Below are 17441 nucleotides of genomic sequence, written 5' to 3' on the forward strand. Positions count from 1 at the left end.
CGCTAAAAAAATTGAAAGTAAAGTCAAAGTAAATACTGTCTCCACTGTATTTCTCAAGCTCGGTGTCTTTGTTGAGGGCTCTGTCGCCTGCTGAGCTATGATGAGAGTTCATCTGAACGTATATATCCTCAACAGACAATATTTCCAAACTTGTATCCCAGCAACCTTTGTGTCTTATTTTTAGAGCAAGTGTTAGCAGTTCAATCCAGTATCAGATGTTGTCTTGTAGCCATCTGCCTCGTACTATGTCAAGCTTTTTCAAAAAGTAAAAAGAATCAGGATATTTAAGCTCAGTGGGGTGTGAGAATTTTAAATGTTGACCCCTGGAATGGGAAAGGTTTATAAAAGGTCCCTATTTTATATTTATTCTGCCCCTGATTGGAATAGTCAATACAATAATATCTGGTTCTGAAATGTCTTGAGTTTGGCTTGGCACAGCAATTAAACTGCTAGGAACTCTACTGGGAATGAACAGACACTCCTCGGTGTGTGTTTAAATTTAAAACTCTTGACATAGGTAGTGTGGCTCATTTGTGTTCCTTTATAGCATGTTCTCTTGTGGCTCCTGCAAAGCCACGGCCTGGCCAAACAGAACCTGAGTCCTCCAGTCCTGCCAGCAATGCTTCTGCCTTTCTCTCCTCGGCCAGAGCACACCCGCCAACCTCTCCTGCGTTTCAGCCTCGCTCCTGCCTCCGGAGAGAAACCCAGTCGCCGGCTTCGTCAGTCAGACGCTTGGGTCATTAGGGAGAACCGAGCGCCCTGTGTGCAGAGCTCGCAGCACCAGACCGTCGAGAGAGGATGAATGAGAGTCGCTTTCAGGGGCTCACTTTCAGCGTCCTGCTGTCATGTCAGGCTGTTTTGTTTTTGTTTTTTTCCAGTAGCCTGCAAGGGTTTTCTCCGTGCTAACTATGTGTGCTTTTCGTGACTCACCGCCGTATTCCAGGAGACACCTTGTCTCTGCTGTTCGTCTTTTTCCAGCGTGTCTCTCGAGTGACAGGCCCTGGGACAGCTGTGAGAGTGGCAGGGGTGCGCTGGAGGCTGGGGGCTCCTTGGCAAACGAGTTCTGAAAGAGGAACATCCAGGTGGCCGACAGGGACTCCTCAGTGAGCCAAGCTTCGCTTAGCCACATTGCTGAGCTGCTTCCTGTTGCTAGGATGTCTTCTTGAGAAGAAAGTGAGTGTTAGGGCCTCCTGAGTCAGCTGGGCTCCATGGCCACAGGTTCGAACCTGGGTCGTGTGTCTGGCCGGCTGTGCCTCGGGCTCTCCGGTCGGCAAGGGTAGAGTGGGACTCGCGGCCGCACAGCACCCCCTGCTGCCTCACGGGCATTGAAGGAGAGGGGGGCACCCCTTCTCCAGTCACCTCTGACCCTGCGCTGCCAGCGACCCGCTCCGTGCTGCGTGGCTCGGGGGTGGGCGTGCCGGAGGAGCCTGCGTGCTTCCTCTCTTTCCCCGTGTGCGGCTGCAGGGCTCTTGGCATGCGAGAGGTGTGAAAATCGCACGGCTGATGTTTCCCAGACGTCCTGGGCATAACGAAAACCCAGCTGGCAATTGTAAATTTAAAAAAAGTTGATCAAGAGAAGTGTCTGTTTAAGTGCGTTAGGCAGGCGGGAGACTGCTTTGCCTATCTTGCTCGTTGACGCGAGCTTCTTATGAGCTGCGAAGCTCAGCCAGCCAGTTCCTGAGTGATCCTGGGGAGTCAATCAGTGAGGTGTTACGTTATGAATACAGCTGCGTTCTGGGGGATGGTCTCACTCTGCAAGATCAGGCCTGTAAAAAGGAGTATCCTTCTGACTTTTTGGTCGGCCTCCTTTCCCTTTTTCTCACCTTGAGCGCATTACTACTCAAATTTGCCATAGTATCCAATCGATCCCTCAGGATTTAGGAAAGGAATCTCATCACTCCCTGGGAGGAAGTGCTAGCCTTTGTAGGCTTCATGCAAGATGTTGGCATTTGTGTTGGTGCACCGCTGAAATACTTCCCACAAGCATTTCCTGCCCTTTAGCCTTGTGGGTTCAATTAAGTAGTGAAAGGTGGAGAATATTGATTTATTTAATAAACATCAGCTAACTAATCAGCACAGGTGTGTGTATATACTGTATCAAGAGATACCTTGCGTATTGTCCTGCCTGAGGCTTCGCTGGCCTGTTCTCAAGCTTGCCCTGCTGCCCCGGCCTCCTCCTGCCAGCACGTGCCGGGACCGGCGAGCCCATAGCGAGCGAACCTGCAGCAGGACAGCCTGGGCACGCGCACCGAGAGCACTGTTCAGGGGCGCTGTGTGTGCGTGACAGAGAGACACACGTGGCGTGCCGTGTGTGAGGACAGAGGAAGTGAAGGTGCCCTTTTATTACCGGGTGCTGCTGCCCTCCCGGTGAACCACAGAGGGGCAGAATGAAGCTCCCCCTCTGTTCCAGGAGGCTGTAGGCCAGGACAGAGACGGGCAGGGCGGGATGGTCACAGTCTTCACAAGCCCCAGCCGGGAGTGGGCAGGCAGGCAGGCTGGCGGTCAGACGGGGATCTGTCGAGTTTTAGTTTGGAAGTTTTTTTCTTGTGAAAGAAAATTCCGAAGTGGCAGGAACTGACAAAATTTCCAACTTTCCAGTGGCGGCCTCGTGCTCGGTGACTTCGCGTCGCACGCTCGCAGAGCTCCAAGGCAAACAAACAATCCGTTCTTTCCAAAAAAAGGGAGAATGAAAACACTATTCCAGAGTCTCGGAGGAGCTGGTGTTAAGGGGTCTTGTATGAAACTGCGGCTGGTGAAGAACGGAGCGCTTGAGGTTGGGAGACTCGGGGGCTGGTTATGACTGATCCTGTCCTGCTCATCCTGGCTGTGGGGAAAATGTATCAGCCTGACTGGGGGGCACATCTGGCACTGTGGCTAAGGAGCTCGGCAAGCGGAGGGGTTGTACAGGGGTTCAGCCTGTTTCTATCAGGGCAGAAGAGGGCACAGTATTGATCCTGTTCCTAAAGTGTGCACGCAAGTTGGAAAATTTTGAAGAAGAGAGCTTTGCAAAGCCCAAGAGGAGCCGTGAAGTACCAGCGGCACGTCCTTAACGCGGCTTCCTTCAAAACATCCGCTGAATGAATTAGGCAGCTTATCCTCAGCTCCGTGCTCCAGTGTCCCTTCTACCCCAAACCACACCGCCCGTCTCCGCCCAGCGTGATGTCTTAAATAAATACCTCGCTGTGCTCCCTCGCCGCCCGATCCCTTCAGACAGCGCGCTGCAAACACTCGGCTCTTTGTCAATTATATATATATGCTGCTACCAACATATATATTAGAGCACAGTGCGCTTTGCGATTGAGCAGTCCTGAGAAATGCTCCAATCTGCCTCACATAAAGCTGGCTCTGTGCTGTCTGCCAGTTCTCTGCCTTGCTGTTCTTCACACTGAATCCAGGAGATGTCGGGTTCGGCTGCCCTGTGCCCGCAGTGCCAGGCCAGAACTCGGCAATCAGGCAGGTGTCTGAACGAGACGTGACCCCCAAGTATTTTACTTTTTATCATCCAGGTGGGGGTACACACTGGTGGGGGTGGAGGGGATCCCCATTACCTGTAAAGCGCTTTGAGTGGAGTGTCCAGAAAAGCGCTATATAAGTGTAAACAACTATTTACACTGACAATAACAAGGATCGTAGCCATAACAGGAATGACACTTCATTTATCCACCAATTATTTTCCCAGCAGGTCCCACACACGGCTGGATTAAAGCAATATTTTTATTTCAAGTGGTTGCAGTGTCAGAGATCAGAAAGCTATGTTGTCTTTGAGCAAGCAGCAGCAACTATGAGCCAACTGGATTTCAGAAAGCAGATAAACTGCTCTTCAAGGGGAGCTGCAGCCCCAGTTTCTCAGACCAGTTATTAAATCTAAGACCACAGTAAAAGTGAAATGTACACAGTAACTTGTAAAACCTCCAATTTACATCACAAAATAGTCGAAAATTTCCAGGTAACAAAATAAATGAATTGACGGCATAGAAAAATTGTACACATTTCGAATTAAGTACAAAATCATGAGCTCTGTGAAAGTACTGTAAGTCGCCATGTTGTCGCAAACCCCGGGTCTCTCCATGAGCGAGAGTGAGGGTTCCCATGAACTGTGTCGTGAAGCGGCCCTTCCTGCTCACTAGTCACTGTCATGGGTAATGTAGCGCGATGTAACAGCGAATAAGTACAGGTTGTGCAGCAGACATTTTACTACAGAAATATTCAAATGTAACCTGCATGCAAAGTTAACAGGTAAGTAGTGTTTGTCTGCAAAACTGTCTCGAAGTCGAGAGCAATGTTTCTATTGGATTAATAGAGATGTATTCACACGCCTGCTTGTTTACAGTGTCACAGGGCCACTTCATGTCACCGGAAGTTTTGTTACCTCTGAATTGCAGAACATGGCACTGTGCGTTCTTGGAAATTTTGTCTATTTTGTGAAGTCAATTGAAGGTGTTGCAAGTAAACGTGTAGATTTGACTTTTATTGTGGTGTGAAATGCACTCATCAATGTCGATACTTTCTAGCCCCGAAATATAAAAATAGTGCTGCAGTTCCCCTTTCAGGAGCTGCAGAGTGGCTGCTGTTGAGATGGCAGCCAGTGGTTCCATGCTTCGCCAAGCCAAGGGCTCCATGCTGATGCTCAGCTCTGACCAGCACTGCCATCAGACTGGAGGTTAATAAGGAGTACATCTGGCAACCAGGTTAGAGGTGAGCAGTGCAGGAAAAGCAGTCTCTCACAATAAACCTCTCTCTTTTTTTCCTTTTCCTTGTACCCACTGTGGCAGTTTCATTCAGGTCCCTGTGATTGAGCACTCCTGGGCTTAATGATTAACCCACCCCCCCTCCCCAGCCACCAGCCCCACCAGGGCCCATGATGAAATGGTGACATTTCCCTTCGGTTATTCATATCCTTTGTTCAGCGAGCTGTGCTGTTTGCTCACGGCCAGGCTGGAGCTGGCTAAGAGGAGGGTGTTTCAGAAGAGGGCCTATCTAAAACACACACCGCTGTTTGCCTCCTCTGTTTGCTCAATATGGTGGGTGGGGATAGAAAGAGGGAATGAGAGTGTGGGGGGGCCGCAGTTGGTGGGCTTTTGATATATAGGTTAGGGTTGTGACTTTAAAAGCAACTGTATCTTTACTTTTAGATGCTTATAAAAGTATATTGTGTTTTGCCTTTTTTTTTTAAAAGCTGGGCAATGCACAATACGCTGACTGAGGAGGTGGTTAAAGCACAGTCTAGCATGCAGAGGCAGATTAAACACGATGCCAACCATGGTAACACAACGCGCGCGTGTTGTAAAACAGTGAAATTTTACCATGGTAAACTTTCACAAGGCGTAAGGACGCTCTTGCTGGAGCAGGGTTTTTTTCTGTGCACCATCACAATATGATTTAAAGGAAAACAAAGAAATAAAATAAGAGATTTTGGTACACTGTTGTCCATCAGCTTTTCCCACACAGTCACGTACTGGCACTGGGCGCTGAGGAGGCACCCAGAAGGCAGGGTCTGTTGGCAGTGCCTAGATGGTGTTGGTGTTGCTCTGGCAGATGGAGAAACCCCTGCCAGCACAATGACCTGTTACTTTCAGAGCATGTGAGTGACAGTGCACGTGGCACACCACACAACAGACAGCAGGCTAGCACACTGTGTCTCAGTGAGCACAGGCAGAGTCATGAACTCTCTTCTGAAAACATAGGAAAGGCTACAGACGAGATCAGCTAGAGGCCCCATCTTTCCCTTGTTATTGATTGGAAGATCTCTGCTTCAGACCCAGGTTTTAATCACAACTAAGACCTTTGATTACAGCAGCAGTAGTGTAGTAATCTACAGTACTGAACAAGTCTGTCTGGGGGTCAGGCAGGACTGGGTACAAAGGAGAGAAGACTATGTCACCCAACCGGCAGAATGATTGCTAGTCACTGATTCAAGAGTCTCATCCAGTCATTTCTTGAGAAATAAACAGGGTATCAGCTTCAGAAACATGCCTAGGTAGCTTATTCCATACAGCTACAACCCTTTGTGTAAAGAAGTGCCTCCTGTTCCCGGGTTTAAATGCACTATCATGCAGCTTTCGCTCGTGACCTCCGGTTTGCTCTTTGTTCGTGATTCTGCAGGAGTCCACAGGGCTAACGTTGTCGCTACCTGTAAGACACCCTCTGTCTCTTCGTGTAAAATAAGTGCCCAGGTGACAGACTCAACACGTTACGGTGGGTTTCAGAGTAAGAAAGTGTCCTGACCAGGGGACAGCTGCCACAGGGCTGTGATTGCACCAGGCGGGCAGGCCGAACTCATTCACCGACAAGCACCAAACTGAAAGTAGAAAACAATCTGCTGTTCAGAAACGTTTTTAAACCTGTCTTCTTTGATGTTTTGAGGGTGTTGGTTTTAAGCAAAGTGCATCAACAGGAAAGCTTCTCCACTGCAGCGGGAGAGTTATTAGTCTGTACGCCCAGTGTCGCAGGACTTGCAGAAATGCAAGCAGTAGAAGGAGGCTGGCAAAGGAGAGAATTTACATCTTCAGTCCCTGGGCAGCACACAGCTCACAAGCTACAAGAAATAGACATCTAAAACAAACATATATCTTCTAGACGTATTGTGTGATAAATATGACAAATAGATATTTCAAATGGTAAAGTGCACAGAAATAATGGCATGTTAAATTAATAAATATATCAAAAGTCGCAAGAGTCAGAAGGCTTATCAAGATCAATGGCATGACATTAGTCATTAAAAGAGACATCAGAAGATTAATGATTACAAGATTGATTTGCATTAAGCCATTATTTCATTTCAGTTTTAAATGTTATAAAATCAGATGGTTGTCTAATACTAGGTGGCACTATATTCCAGAAGCCAGAGGCTCCAACTCAGCTTCCTCTGACCTGAGTGGCTCCAGCTGTTGTCTGAAGGATCTTTCTGAGCAGCTAGGCAGCCAGAACCTGTATATACAACAGTAGTGTCTAAAAGGTTCGACAATTTGGAAAGCATAGTTTGTTTTTTTTTACTATAGAGATGCGGGAATCTTTCTGAACCTGAAATGACAGCAGTTTATTTTTTATAAACATTAAGAAATGTCTGATAAAAGTCTTTTGTATGCAGTGTATTTGTTTGTAAGCATTGGTGTACCATAAAAGGGGTTGTAAATAGGACTTTTTAGGGTCATTTACTTCTCACTGTCTGACAAAAGAGTCACTGTAAAATTGGAGAAGCTCTGAGTGCCCTTCCTCTATATCATAGGAAGAATAGAATGGGCATTCTGCTCTTGAGCTAAGATAAGATTTGGCTGATTCCAGGTAAAGGTGCTTTAGAGAGTGGCTGGGCTGTTCCACAACAATGGTGCACAGCGCCGGTCAGCACTAATGGGACAGGGCAGCCGCTAATCAGTGACTTATCACTCCTAAGCAAGGGTGGTGCCACACAGAGAGAGGGAGGGGGTGAGGATTTGGGAAAAGCACCAGGAGATCTAACCTGCACTTAGCTGAAAATAAGGCCATGGCTTCACAGTTGCACAAGCAGAGGGGTTTGTGGACTGTGTTCTGTGTGCCAGCATGTCAGCGTCGGTTATCAATAGCCTGTAAAGTGGTCCCGCAGGAAGAAACCCACTCCTAAGAGAGATTTCGTTTTATTTTTCTATGTTGTCTGTGGGAGGTGGTTGGGGGGTGGGGGCTAGGTTAAGTCTGGTGCTCTGAAACTGCTTTACAACTTTGCAAACAAGTGTCTGATTGCTTTTGATGGGATCAGCCAGGCCCCTTTCTGTAAGGGAGCCCGAGATCTGGGAGATCTCGTTTAGCACTAAGGGGATTGGGATTGTTCTGTCTTTGTCAGGGGTGCTGGGTGCTAAACTCTCTGTCCACACAGATGAAGTGGTGAGGAGGAGGGGCCCTGCAGCTGTGTTCTGTGTGCATTGAGGCTCACACAATGAGCCCTGACCCCGGAGAGCTGGAGCAGGAGCTGAATTAGCAGACAGCGTTAGCGCTGGGCCACAAAGTGCGGGGTCCCTTGTATGCGTTCAGGAGCTGGGAGGGGCTCCCTTCTTTAAGCTCAGTTTTACGAGCTCAACTGAAATGAAGTGAGAAGGATTCATGCAGGTGTCATAGCAGGGCCTGATGTCTGCAGTACAGTAGGTCAATTTCCAGAGTAAAACATATTCAAAAAACACAATCCAACTTTATGTAGCCTAACACATGACTAAAATTCATCACTTAGAATATAAAAAATAAGAAAGGTCCCGAATGAAAGAAAGCCTTTTAGCCCAAAGATTCTGTTTGGTAGCTAGTGGTTAATAGATCTGAGGATTTTGTGTAGCCATCTCTTGAAATCAGCTTTTGTGTCAGCTTTTTACATCATTGGATTGATATCTTGTTTCATACTCCCACAACCCTTTGTGTAAAAAATGGAAAGAAATGTGCTTCCGCAAATTTTCCACTTGTGCTCTCCAGTTGGTGTTTTGCTGTTGATTCTGAAGACATCCACTGTGTTGACTTTTGTGAATGAATGCCTTTCAGAGTTTCAAAGACTTGGGACAGGACAACTTGATAACCAGTTCCCAGGCTGCTGCTGGGTTCTGTTGGTGCTCCCTGACGCCTCAGAGCTTGCGCTGTTTTCTGGCCCTTGACACTGGACACATGAGATCACTGTCCCTGCTGCTTTCCTTTCACATGTTTGCATTCATAAACACACAGTTGCAAATAACTGCATCCATACTTTCCAAAGCAGGCCTTAGTAAGTTTACACTGACGATACAGACTTCTTATGCTGCAGCTACTGTGATAAAAAACTACAGTCCAATGAACTTGTTTCATTGTATTTGTTTTCAGTACGTTACTGTCATCTGAATTAGTCAAAAGCCCCTAAAACCTGAGAGTGTGTAACACCCTGTTTAGACAGCAGCACGTTACATGACAGAAGCTGGTTTTGTTTATTGCTGTTGGAGTTTTGATGAATTGTGCTTTTTTTCCCCAATCTGGGATGCCTGTCTTTTGCTATACAGCTAATCCATAATCAATAACTGGAGAAGAGGGGTGAGCTGGGGGTGGTATTTAAAGGCTCCTCCTGGAAAACGGCCTGTCAGTGTTATTTATCCAGAGGAAATTCCAATGCAAATTGATTGCCTCCTGACCTGACACAATGAGTGAAGACGGGCTTGCAGGAATGCTGGGAGAGTCGCCTCCTGATGGATCTCCCTCTCGTGTGGCTCCAGGAGTTTGCTCAGGCTGCGCACAGTGCGAGAGGAGTGGAGGAGACCAGGCCCCGATGCTCTCAGAAAATGCTGGAAGAGGTCAGAACATCAGGAAAGCCGCAGATGAGTGGAGAGCATTCGTTCCTCCAGACGGTCTCAGGGTTCTGTTGCTCCGCAGTCCCGTAGTCAGTCAGGTCACCCTGGGGACAGCACTCTAACCCCCTGTGTAAAAGCACCTTGCCACCTCCGGTCCAGGACAGTCCAGAGCAGCTTATCAGCCATGACCTGCCTGTCATTGGAAGATATATGGAGACCAGATTGTCGAGAACCCCATGTGAATGCAGAGAGCGCATGCAGACTCCTCACAGACAGATATCACAGCACCTTAATTACTGAAAAACGTGACAAGCCATTACATCGGTCTCATATCAGGTGTGATAACTGACCGCAGTTTATCACCTGACCCAGATGAGAGCTGGACCTTCCTCTCTCTCTGAGGGGGACACAAACGAGACCACCTCTTGTGCCATATTGACTGCTGCTCATTCCTGTCGGCTTTCTTGTAGCCAAAGAAGGCCCATGAACTGGACCCACTTCTGAAAATCATCAGCTTGGTCTTTCTACACTCTTGACTTCATAAATACACTGAAAAATCCTGCAGTCCTACAGGAAAAATCAATCCTATCCAGCATTTATTGACACTCCTGACTGACAATCAATGCAAAACAACTACTTACTATTCAAAACGTAAAACTAAGAGAATTATTTCACTCTCTCTCTCCTGTATACAGAGATGTACTGTAGTTCCACACTGAGATCTGTTAGGAGACACTGACGTCCGTGCATCAGTAACCCTTAACAGCTCACCAGGTTGATAGCTTTTTAAGTTTCAGAATGTCAAGAAGTAAGATCTAAGATCCCCAGTGAAATTTTAAATTCCAGTTTTATATGGTTCTTAACATCTTCACTGTGACGTTTTCTTTTTAAGCAAGGAAGGAACAATTACAAACTTAGCTTAGGTTTGGATGGGTGTGCTAAAAGGGTTAGGGTGGACAAAGTGGACATCTGCTTTCGTTCTACGTAGTCAGCAAATGCAAATCCTGCCTGGAACATACAGGGTTAAAAAAATCTGCCCGTTCTTGTTGGAATATCTTTACAGAATCTGATCTGGGCTGATAAAAGTGAGGCTTTTTTTCTCTTCTCACCCTCTGTCTCCATTTCTGTCTGGATTTTTTCCAACAGATAAAAGAACCGCATACCAGCCTTATTAATGATTGGTCAGGTGCTGTTACAGGTCCGACGATGACCTCAGGACCAAAGTTAGTAGGGAAAACTGCCTACATTTTCTACTGGGAATGAAGCAATGAAAGTACTGTAGCACCACATCCCCGTTTCACAATCAATCAATCACTCAATCAACTGCTTGATCAGTGAATTAATCAGCTTAAAAAAATCGCCTTTTGACTGTCAGCACAGTCTCAAACTGCTTTTCTGAGTAAGTCTGGGCTCTTGCAGTCACGCACTCTGCTCCCTGCCTTTTGTGACTAATCTAAACTGATCTTGAAAGGCAAGAGGGCTTTCTACTTGGAGGAATGGTCTGCTAAAAAACCTGGAATGTGCTTGATAAATGTCTGGAGCCGCTCTGGAAACTCCAGGGATTCCAGGACACTCTGCTCCCCCACCAAACCAGCGTTTCAATGCTCAAACACGGATGCAGATTTTAAGAGGACGTACTGGTTTTTTTTCAGATAAAATGTTTATTGATTTTTATGAGGGACATTATAACAAAGAATTATAACAAGATGCACAAGAAGCAGTGCAACAGGTTGAACAGGTTATCCCCTCTGCAGTCCCCATTACAATGAGACCTGTTCCCGTCTTTCATTTATTCCGATTGCAGTGTTGTTCCAGGTCTCCAGGGTGTCATCACCAGCTCTCATTAGGTAGTAACATGACTGGGTCCAGCAGCATGTTTCTTCCTATCATTATGGACAGTACAGACATCAGGTAACCCCAAAAGTGATTAACCTCCGTGCACAACCAAAACATATGCATTAAGGTGCCAGGTACAATTCCTCTGCAATTTCCCTTGTAAGGTCTCCAGCAGGCTCTATGGCATGCTTTGAAATGCATTCGTTGGTGGTTAGGATTTTTGGAGGCATTAAATTAATTTAGCCAGCAGCCATATCACCCTGCAGCTCCCAGCCGGCAGCCCACTGAAGCTCAGCAGGTGTGAGCCTGGTCAGTACCTGGATGGGAGACCTCCTGGGAAAAACTAAGGTTGCTGCTGGAAGAGGTGTTAGTGGGGCCAGCAGGGGGCGGTCACCCTGTGGCCTGTGTGGGTCCTAATGCCCCAGTATAGTGACGGGGACACTATACTGTAAACAGGCGCCATCCTTCGGATGAGATGTAAACCCGAGGTCCTGACTCTCTGTGGTCATTAAAAATCCCAGGGTGCTTCTTGAAAAAAAAGAGTAGGGGGCGTCCTGGCCAAATTTCCCATTGGCCCTTACCAATCATGGCCTCCTAATAATCCCCATCTCTGAACTGGCTTCATCACTCTGCTCTCCTCCCCACTGAGAGCTGGTGTGTGGGGAGCGTTCTGGTGCACTATGTCTGCCGTCGCATCATCCAGGTGGGGCTGCACACTGGTGGGAGTGGAGGGGATCCCCATTACCTGTAAAGCGCTTTGAGTGGAGTGTCTAGAAAAGCACTATATAAGTGTAAACAATTATTATTATTATTATTATTAATTTGTCCCAAACTGCATTTCAATCATTTTGTTTTAGTTTTAGATCGTTTCCCACAATCCAGGCAGTTGCACTGGTTTGTATGAAGTGACGTGCAATTTCTTCCTCCAGTGACCAAACACAGTCAAAACGCAGTGCCACTGCCTCAGGCCTCCAGGGTCCTGGGTCCGAGTCTGGCCCTGGGTGTCCTTCTGTGTGGAGTGTCTACGTTCTTTCATGTGCAAGGGACTCAATGTCCTTCTCTCGGGTGGAGCCTGTTTGAAACTGCGGGTCCTCATGGTGCAGGATTAGGCTCTTTCCCGCTGAACTACAGAGTAGTGGGAATCCCTGCAGTGAATACAGAGGGGCTCCCTGTGGCAGGACCCTAGGATCAGCTCCTGCACAGGAGCAGCAACCAAGATGCGTTTTTTTTACATAAAAATCACTATTCCTGCGAATGCCTTTACACATGTAAACACAAGGATACTTTTGCTGTCCTCGTGGCCGTGCTCCGTCTTTCTCTGTGTGTTCTGGGTCTTGGTTTTTACACATGCTGGCAGGGTGCAGAGCCCACTCCCCGATTCCCCCACACCCACCGGCTGCCTCTACTTTTACTGCTCTGCTTCTGCCTGCCTGTGCAGACGGCTTTTACACTGGAGCATGAAAGGAAGTGCTGGTTAATGAACAGCTTCTGAGCGGCTTGCTGGAACAGGTGTGGGGCCAAGGACAGGAGCAGATAAGGCAGCAGACAGGAGAGGGAGAGAGGGGCCGAGTGCTGCAGAGGTGTCCTGCTGGAGACAGACCCCCCTGCTACCTCACAAAGCAGTAACCCTTCATTGACCAGCCCGGACAATGGTTAACCCTCCCCACAAAGGAGACCAGTGCCAGTGATGATAAGAGGTTTAAGGGCTGGATTTTTCAGAGACAGACAGGCCAGATTACAGAATCACCCACTCATAGCATCTTTGACCTCTTCCACCCACACAGGAACATCACACGCCCATACTCACACCCACCTTCAGGGCCACAAGGCTGTCCTGCCCCCCTGGTGATAACAGGTAACCTGTCCCTCCAGCACCAGCAGCCTTTGTTATATGTAGCATCTTTCATAGCTCTGGTCACGGAAACAGGAAATGCTTTTACATTCAGATCCAAGTACAGGTTCTCTGTTGAGGTGGCCAGTGAAAACTTGAGCTGTAAAAATGAGTCATCTTTGTCTTTTCCAGTACAAAAATTAGACCTGAACAATTCCTTGATAAAGTGCCAGTACGAAACTGATGAGGGCCTCACTGGACATTCACGCCATTTTGGGGTGTAGCACAGGACACTCTGTTACTGAACAGCTATAGGCCTGACTTGGGAATGGACACCCCATTCCAGCACCCAGGGAGTTTAGGTTATGTCATGAAGAGTAGGGTTTTTGTGAAGTACTAAAGAAGCTTATTCTTTAATTCTCAAGATTGAATAAAAATTAAACATTAAACAATTAAACAAAAATTAAGCACAGAAATCAGGGCTCCAGCGCAGTCTCTACACCTCAGCTTGAGGACTCCGTTTTTTGTTTTTTTCTCCCTTCTTAAAATTTATTTTGGAAAAAAATGCAATTTGTCGCTGTTAACAGTGTGAACTCAAGGAGCTGTTCTTCTCGCATGCAGTTTGTGTCCTGGAAAAATCTGAGCGTATGAAAGCCAGAGTAAATCTGTCATTGTTTCTCATCGAGTGAAGTGGTGCTTTTAGGAACAGGCTGTTGTCTAGAGTATATGCTCTTTATACAGAGCCTAAAACTGTGGTGTGAGCTTGAGACTCACATGTAACATGGCAGAACCTCCAAAGGGCATAGGCAACATTCAAGGGTCAAGGTTCAGACGGAGGGTCAGGGGTCAGGCAGAGGTCAGGGATCAGGTGTGCCAGGGGCTCACCTCACTGGGGAGACGGGACCTTCTGTGTGTGTGGGCTGGCTGGCTCTTGCTTTCCCTTTCCCGCTCATCTTCTTCATTTAGGTGAATATGGGTAATTAATTAACCTCCCCCCTCCTCCCGGCAGTGCTCCGGCGACCCCCCTGCTCTCTCTCAAAGCTTTATCTGCCAGCCTTCACCTGGTTGAACAAACTGTTCTGTGGCTCTTCCTCCACCCCCAGCTGGTCTCAGGGTCAGCAAGTCCAACGCCTCCGCTGCTGTTAACCCAGTCCAGCAGCACAGAGAACATCTCTGACTCTGGGCCAGAGGAACTCAGACATCAGTCCAAGCGCTAATCATGCCCGAATGTGAAAACTGCACCGGAGTCACGCTCAGATTCACCTTTGTCTTCTGATGTCATGCAGAGCGGGACAGGGCTGTAGATGTGTCTTTTAGTAGTTCCCATTAAGAGAAATGAAACCGTAATTTATGACGTGAAGGGTGAGATTGCCATACCCTAAAAAGGCGTTCGTCTTCCGTCAGCTGACGGGGAAACAGGGCATTTCGCTCGAAACCCAGAGTAACAGGGAAATGTACTCTTGACACAGGAAATAGCACAGTGGTGAGACATTATTGGTGAAGCAGCTACTAGTGATGTGGTCATCAAAGACTGCTGCTATTGGAGCTTCTCCAGTTTGGTATTGCTCATTTGAATAGAATTATTAACTGATTTCTGCCCTGAGTGCAGATGCACCTGGAGCAGTGCGCCGTGGAGAGCCTGTCAGGCAGTGTTAATGGAGAGATGGTTTCAGGATGTGGCTGCAGGACGCGCAGCTGTGGGGCTCTGTCTCCCAGAGTGGGACGTACCCGCCGCCGCCCTGCGCCACGCCCAGACGGGACGAGTCCTCTCACCCCCGGCCCTCACAATGGGCCCAGATCCAGTGGGATTAGCAGGAGCTCTTTGCTATTCAAGCCAGTAATGCCGTTAACAAAAATTTCGGCCGCAATCCTCTGGTTTGAAGGATCTGAGTGGATTTTCTGCTTAATACCCTGAGCTGAATGGGCTCGCTTGTGCAGCCGGCTCAGCCCAGGGCCCGCAGGGCTCCTCCGCCTGCTGTCAGGTGTGCTGGCACTGCAGGATGAGCAGTGTCCTTCAAACCTGTCATCGGCTTCCTCTGTGTACTGAAGTAGCATATACTGCACCGTGTCTCTGTGTTGCAATAGGGCAGGAACAGCCCACATACTGTATGCTGTACACATCCTCATCTCTACACAATGTATACATACTGTGTGACTTTGCTGCTCCATGTTCATTGTAGCAGTTCTAATGCTTGTAGACTCTGTGTACTGTCCATGACCTGTCACGAGAGGTTTTGGAGTTACGGGCTCACTTGACTTTATGAGGAAGAGCTGTGTGTGTGCTTTCACAGGGTTCTCTGCCATGGTGTGGGGTCTGCTCACACCTGCGCACACCTGCGCGGCGAGCATGAGTAAGTTATCACACACGCGCCCCGAAAGGCCTCTGCTCCCGGGCAGCCATGGCAACGCCAGGCACCGACGGTGACAAACAGCCGCGTTATCGTCAGGGCAGAGAGATAACTCAAACGGCACGGCGAGACGTCAGGGAGAGGAAGGCAGGAGAAACGGCCCTAGACAGTCGAACCCGGCGCGCGGCCTCTGACTCACGGCCGTAAAGGCACAGAATGAGGAAACTGCACAGTCATGGCACAGCCTGCCGAGACTGCCTTCCCTGCGATGTCTGTAGTTTCTTGATTCCAGTTTTGTTCTGTGTTTGTCCTGGAAAGGTTAGCTTGGGGGTTCCTGCCAGCGCAGCTTGTGAAAGGACTGGGGGTCCTGGGGTGGGGTGGGGGGGGGGTCTTGCTACAGTATTCTGAAACTGAAATGTCAGCTGCATCCTCAGCTTGATGCGCCCATGAGTGAACGTGTTTTACCTCTTGGTGGTTCTGACTCCTGCCTGTTGAGATTCTGAGAGAAGGGCTGGTCCCACACCCTGGTGGATTTCCCGGTCGGTGTTGGGACCAGGGGAGCGGCCGTGTCGGGTGACTGCTGGGACAGCAGCTCGGACAGGCTTCACCGCTGTCGGTCCGGTCCCGAGCGCCTGGAGCTTGGCAGTTAAAGGAACTGTCTGTCAGGAGGAGGAGAAGGAGGTCACTCGTCTAAGCAACAGCCTTCGGACACGAGAGGCTCGAGCTGTAATCTCCTTTTTCTGTAGAGCAATCGACGCCAAACTGTAAAAAAAAACAAAAAACGGGCGTGTACCAGTGTCAGGAGATTCTTCCCGTGTATTCATGATTATTTTCACAAAAAACACAAAAGTACTCTCCCTGAGTCGGCCCCACAGTCCCAGCCCCAAGGAGCAGGATTCTGGAGAGGAACATCTAATCCCCTGGGCTGTAGCCACTCCTGTCTCCTCCCGGGAGGAGCTCCGGGGGCTGGGAGCACCTGTGCAGCCTGCTGTCTCCGCGCTGCCGTGGGATAACAGGCCCATCGGACGTGTTTGTGCTTCCTTTCCTAAAATTCCAACATTTTCAGACGTTCCACAGCCTGATCAGGCGAGTTGTTCAGCAAACTCTTCTTTACCGGAGTTCATCCGGGCTCCCAGAGTCCTGCTGCGGCTTCCCTTCTCTCGCACTCCTTCCGCCGGGGAGCTCCTCATGCCGCGTGGAAGGAAACAGCAGCCGAACGGCTCTGACCCGACGCTGGTCCTGATCTCGTTTGCAAACGGCTGTGCCCGTTTCAGACTGGCAGGCCTTCGGATGGGGCATCGCCGCGCCCACAGGGAGCCCCGTGTCAGGGCTGCACCTGAGGGAAGAGGCCCTGGAACCGGCGGCTTCGGAATGCTTGCGTCGGTCCCGCAGGGGACGTGCGAGGTGTCCTTGCTCCTCAAAGACACCGGGCTGTGCTGACGAATTCTCTTCTCCACTGTGCACGGCCCCTGGCTGCTGCCTGCCTTCACATCACAGCCCCGTCTTCTTTAGCTCTGTAAGTCGCTATTTTCCCAGGCTGACTCCTCACTGCCCAGCTGTCAGGGTGCTCTAAGTGTAGGAACAGGCAGAAAGAGAGAAACACCCAAACAAAATCCCTGGCTACTCTTTTTAAAATTGAGACAGGTGGGTTTTCGCAGTAAAGTTATCTTTTGGATGGCGAAGTCGTTCTTCAGGATAGTTGTATCCGGTCACAAGGCCACTGGCGGCTTTCAGGACTCACTGGTATAATTGTCCTCCTCCCCATTAATGACAACAAACAATCATGACACAGACCTTCGCCCCCCACTCCCTCTGCTCCCCATTGCTTGAGAAGAAATGAATTCAATTTCTTTCAAAAGTGCTGACCGCAAGGTATTTGAAAAATGCCTTTTTAAAAATGATTCAGCTTCAGAGATGATGTTTAGTCCAAAAAACACCCAGGAGCTTCTGTTGAGTTTCATCCTTTCCAGGGAGTGTTAAGTATTAACCAGCATGCAGTTCTGAATTGACTATACTGCTCTGTAAATTATCTGTGTGCTGCGGAAGGGATTCATTTTGACTGGCAGGACTTTGAGATTTACTGACACCTTGTGGACATACATTATACTGCAATTTACCAGCGGTGGTGGAGAGAGGATAAGATCATAAGGAAGTTAAAGGTCA

The sequence above is a fragment of the Atractosteus spatula genome, chromosome 3 (genome assembly GCF_055471065.1).
Source record: "Atractosteus spatula isolate fAtrSpa1 chromosome 3, fAtrSpa1.hap1, whole genome shotgun sequence".
NCBI lineage: Eukaryota > Metazoa > Chordata > Actinopteri > Semionotiformes > Lepisosteidae > Atractosteus > Atractosteus spatula.